This window comes from Hyaena hyaena, unplaced genomic scaffold (assembly GCF_003009895.1).
Source record: "Hyaena hyaena isolate Hyena2069 unplaced genomic scaffold, ASM300989v1 scaffold_2195, whole genome shotgun sequence".
Taxonomy (NCBI): Eukaryota; Metazoa; Chordata; class Mammalia; order Carnivora; family Hyaenidae; genus Hyaena; species Hyaena hyaena.
Window position 1 is genome coordinate 70,212 of NW_024082832.1, and position 6,000 is coordinate 76,211.

The window sequence follows — 6,000 nt, forward strand, 5'->3', positions numbered from 1 at the left end:
TCCTGGCTAGGGTTCAACTTTAGTTCCAGGTGTTTGTAGAATAACATCTCCATTTCCTTGCTTATTTTTAGTCAGGCATTATTCTCACTTTCTAGACATTGCCTATACTCTTTGGTCATATCTTCTTCCTCTTCAAAGCCACAAACAGTGGATCAAAGACTCATCCATGCAGTACATTGAAGCCACCTGATTATCTAGGATAATCTCCCCATCTCAAGGTTTATAAACAATCATATTGTCAAAGTTCACTTTGCCATGTAAGGTAACATCTTCACAAGTTCCATGATTAGGGTGTGGACTTCTTTGGGAGACCATTCCGTGCATAATGACTTATATACAAAAGTGGGAAATGTAGTGGTCAATTTCACTAGGAGGGCTAGAGCCAGGGAAGTGTTGCTGAGTTCCAGAGTGGGCCATAGAACTTCTGCAGGTGTCTGGCTAACGTGTGTGTGTGTGCGTGTTCTTCTCCTTTCCTCCCACTCTATATTAATCTGACAGTGATACCCATTTGTAACCATCTGGTGGTCAGGAAATGCTAGGGTGCTTGTTGGAAACGCTGTGTTCATGCATTAGGACTTTCTGTAAGAAGAGCAAATTTGTAGAAATGAATGGATTGGAAGAAAAAATGGGACTATAATGGCACACATCTCTACTATATAGTCTTCCTGGAATACAGATGTGTGAGGAATTTTACAGATATTTTGGGAGAAATTATTAAATAATGAACATACATATGTTTTCGGAGTCTCTTTTGATATTGTGGACTGCTACAATGTATATTGGACTAAGATGCTATAATTGTTTTACACTAGAAAATAAACCTCTATCGAAATTAATTATAACACTGCAATCATGGCTGATTAAAGGTTGACCAAAGATTTAGGTGCAGGGTTTGTGATATACCCTCACTTAAAGGGAAGTTAGGTGAAAATTTCAATATACTTAAGGTAGGACATAAGAAAAACAATATTTTTTTTCTCCCAGGTTAAAGCACTGTGAAGGATCAAGTGTGAGGACAAAAACCTTTATCATTTAAGATGGATGGCTTGTACCACATTTTTGAAGTTTGGGGAATTTGTAGAGGGCAAGGATGCTGAGGCATCTCCTTAAAAGTTGAAGTACTCCATCTTGTGCCATCACTATTCCACTAAGAAGAAAGCATAATGTCTGGTAGTCGTCTCCAAGTTCTAGAGGCAGCATATTCCAACTCGTATACAATACTTATTGATTGATTGATGTGACAACCCAGTTTTGTGCACTTTGTTCAGGGGAGGCATCTTAGCAGATCTAGTACAGAGTAAAGTAGCTTTACCACTAAGGCCATATATCCAGGTTAATGCTACGGTATTCAAGTCACCTTGTCTGCAAAATAGCCTGTCATTAAGTTTTTCCATATCCTAACAGGAGAGTCACAATGTAGTTTGACAGGATCATAGCATGCCTATGCCATGTGAAGCAGAGAACTATGTATGAGTTGGAAATTAACTCCTGACATTCCAGTAACCCCATAAGTGTGGACCATCTGACCATGGAGACTCAATTGATTATGGAGATGGAGCTGTCCATCATGCTCTGCATCCGTTGATATTATGGCTGACTTTGAGCATCACAGTTTTTTTTTTTTAATGTTTTATTTTTATTTCTAGGAGGGGGAGAGAGAGAGAGAGACAGACAGCATGAGCAGGGGATGAGCATCACAGTTTTTAGATTGGATCCTGGTATCTTGAGATGGCATCCTCTAGGATGCAGTGTATACTCTTATTTAAAGACATAGATGTAATTTTGTTTCCAGGAAGCAGAATATGTAGCTTAAGAACAAGGATATTCTTCATCTATCTTCAGTCCCTGTAAAACACTTGTAGAATTTATGCTTTCTTTTCCTACAACTTTAGGCTCTCTAGTTCCAGAAGTTCTGGGATATGCTTTCACCAGTGATACAGTAAGATTTCTGTTAATCTCAAGCTTCATTGCCACTCAATCACTTTATGTTTTCCTTTCCCAGAGACATAATGGCAATGAAAGGTGTCACTATCTTGTAAAGGGTAATATATCTTGGTCATCCGAAGAGGTAGGACTGCTGCAATACAATGGTTAAGTAAGGTAGAATTTTTTTTTAATCCCAATTAAAATATGGAATTGAACTATTCTCTTCTCAGGTGAAAAAATGCATTGAATGGTATTACTTACAGAGATGATAGTAAAGAAGAGAATATTAGTAAACATGAAGAGAGAGCTAGAGCATTATACAAAATGAGACAGGAAGAGAGTACACAGTGAAAGTAATAACAATATAATGTTGAATGTGTTATCTAAATAGATAATAACAGAGTTTAATCTAAAACAGCACAAGGGAGCCTGGGTGGTTCAGTCAGTTAAGCGTCTGACTTCAGCTCAGGTTATGCTCTCACAGTTCGTGGGTTCAAGCTCCATGTTGCTTCAGGCTCTGTACTGACAGCTAGCTCAGAGCCTGGAGCACGTTTCAGATTCTGTATTTCCCTCTCTCTCTCTGACCCTCCCCTGCTCATGCTGTGTCTATCTATCTCTCAAAAATAAATAAAAACATTAAAAAATTTAATAAAAATATAAAACAGCACAAACACCAGAGTGGAGAGAAGGTAAATGAAAGTTTCACTAATGTGATACTTGTATCACTAACTGTGGTACATTAATTTATCCCATGTTTCATGGTTAGACTGTGATACGTTACAGTGTTTTAGTAGTTTTGATAGTGTGTGAGTAGCTAAGAATTTGTCCATTTCTTCATCCTCTTCAGTTTGCCTGCATTAAATTTTTCATAGTATTCTCTTATAATAGTGTTTTGTGGTGTTGGTTGTCATCTCTCCTCAACTATTCATGATTTTATCTATCTGGGTACTCTTTTCGAAAAATGTGCCTCAGTGTTTATCAATTTTGTTTATTCTTTCAAAAACCAGTTTTTAGTTTCATTGACCTGTTCTTTCCTTTTTTTTGTATCTATATCATTTGTTTCTGCTCTAATCTTTATTATTTCCATTCTTCTTCTGGCTTTGGGCTTTATTTGCTGCTCCTTTTCTAGTTCCTTTAGGTGCAAGGTGCATCTGGGAACTATATTTCTTTTTGAGATAGGTCTGACTTGCAATGTATTTTCCTCTTGTGACTGTATTTGCTGCATCCCAAATATTTGGAGTGTCCTGTTTTCATTTTCATTTGCTACCATGCATTTTTTTAAATTTATTCTTTAATTTCCTGGTTAACACATTCATTCTTTAGTAGGCTCTTCTTTTACCTCCATTTATTTGAGACCTTTGCAAATTTTTTCTTGTGGTGATGTCAAGTTTCTTAGCATTATGATTTGAAAATATGCGTAGTATGATCTCAATTATTTTGTACCTGTTGAAGGCTGATTTATGACCTAGTATATGATCTATCCTGGAGAATGTTCCATGTGCACTCAATAAGAATACGTATTTCTTCTGAATGTATCTTCTAAGTCCGTCTGGCCCAGTGTGTTATTGAAAGCCATTATTTCCTTGTTGATTTTCTGCTTAGATAATATGCCCATTGCTTCAAGTTGGTTATTAAAGTCTCCTACTACTATGGCATTATTATCAATGGATTTTTTTATGTTTGTGAATAATTTATTTATATATTTGGGTTCTCTAAATTAAGGCCATAAATATTTACAATTGTAGATCTTCTTGATGGATAGATCCATTAATTGTGATATAATGCCCTTCTTCATCACTTGTTACAGTAGTTTTTTTAAAATCTGCATTGTCTTGGGGCGCCTGGGTGGCTTAGTCGGTTAAGCGTCCGACTTTCACTTAGGTCATGATCTTGTGGTTCGTGGGTTCGAGCCCCGCGTCGGGCTTTGTGCTGACTGCCAGCCCAGAGCCTGGAGCCTGTTTCAGAGTCTGTGACTCCCTCTCTCTCTGACCCTCCCCTGGTCACGCTGTCTCTCAATCTCTCCTAGAAATTAAAAAAAAAATAATAAAACATTAAAAAAAAAAACTATGTTGTCTTATATAAGTATGGCTACTCTGGACTTCTTTTGCAGTCCATAGCATGATACATGGTTCTCTATCCCCTCACTTTCAAACTGCATTTGCCATAGTATAAAATGAGTCTCTTGAAGGCAGCATATAGATGGATCTCATTTGTTTGTGTTTTGTTTTGTCCATTCTGATACCCTGTGTCTTCTTTTGGAGGATTCAGACTATTAAATTCAAAGTGATTATTGAACATTAAGAATTTAATGCTATTGTGTTACCTATACAGTTGGTATGTCTGGTGATAGTCTCTTTGGTCTTTGTTGTCTTTGCTACTTTGGTCTTTTTTTTTCCTCCACTCAGAGAATCCCCCTAAAATTTCTTGCAAGGCTGTTTTAGTGGTCATTAACTCCTTTAGTTTTTGTTTGTCTTGGAAAGTCTTTATCTCTCCTTCTTCTGAGTGAGAACCTCACTGGTTAAAAGAATTCTTGGTGGCGTATTTTCCTATTCAGCACATTGAATATTGGCTGCCACTCCCTTCTGTCCTGCTACATTTCAGTGAAGATGTCTGCTACTAACCTTATGTGTTTACCCTTGTGGGTTAAGGACCTTTTGTTCCCAGTGACTTTCAGAATGTCATTTTATCTTTATATTTTGCAAGTGTCACTATCACATGTCAAGGTTTTCACCTGCTTTTGTTAATTTTGAAGGGAATTCTCTGTGCCTCTTTAACTTGGATGCCTTTTTCATTTCTCAAATTAGGAAACTTCTCAGCTAGAACTTGTTTAAGTAATCATTCTGCCCCATTTTCCTGCTCTTCTTTTTCTGGGACTTCTATGATTTAAATGTTATTTCACTTTATGGAATCACTGAATTCTCCAAGGCTATTACTTTGATCTAATAATTTTGTTTTCATCTTCTTTTAAGCTTTTTCTTTCTATGATTTTTATCTTTTATATTGCATATTCTGTACTCAGATTCCTCATCCTTATTGTGATTTTATCCATTTAGTTTGCACCTCAGTTATAGCATTTGTAAATTCTTCTTGACTAGTTCTTAGGTCTTTGATTTCTATAGCAAAGTGTCATCTGTGCTTTATTCAACCCCAGCTAGTAGTCTTATGACTGATGTTCTAAATTAATATATATATTGTTTGATGTTCTCTGTTCTTTATAGTCTTTGCCACTTTGGTTTTCTTTTTCCTTCCACCCAAGGAGTCCCTCTAAAATTTCTTGTAGGTCTGGTTTAGTGTTCAAGAACTCCTATTTCTAAAAATTTTATTATTTTTTTAAATGTTTTTATTTATTCCCAAGAGAGAGATAGAGACAACATGAGCAGGGGAGGGTCAGAGAGAGAGGGAGATACAGAATCTGAAACAGGTTTCAGGCTCTGAGCTAGCTGTCAGCACAGAGCCTGAACCCACAAAGTGTGAGGCCATGACCTGAGCTGAAGTTGGATGCTTAACTAACTGAGCCACACAAGTGCCCCTCAAGAACTCCTTTTGAACAAGTCCCTGGCTATTATTTCTTCTTGACCTTTCTTTTGTGGAATATTCCTCTGTCTTGTCATTTTGACTGTTTCTTTCGTTTGCGTGTTTTAAAAGCTTGTTGTGTTTCCTGCACCTGAGAGTACTGCTATATTAAAGAGGGATTATATCTTTTCTAGGGCATGGCAGCATAGAAAGTGTTTCTGGTGTATGTTGTGTGCACTCTACTGTTGAGTTGTGGCTGCTCTTTCCCACTGGTTAGTCCTCTGCAGTGCTCCTTCTTGCTTGTAGTAGTGGAGTGTTTGGGCCTTTAAGTAGGTGCACTTTGATTTATTTGTTGAAATAACCCTAGGTAAGGAAGAAGATCAGGAAGAAGCCCGATCCCATAAGAAAAGGAAAGGGAACAAAAGAATACCAAACAGTGAATAAAAAACTATAAGGCTGATCCAAGGGGAAAAAATTACAGAAGGTAATAAAGGAGGAAAGGAGGTAAAGGAAAAGAATAAAAGAGCCTGATACAACAAATAAATAAATAGATAAAATGAA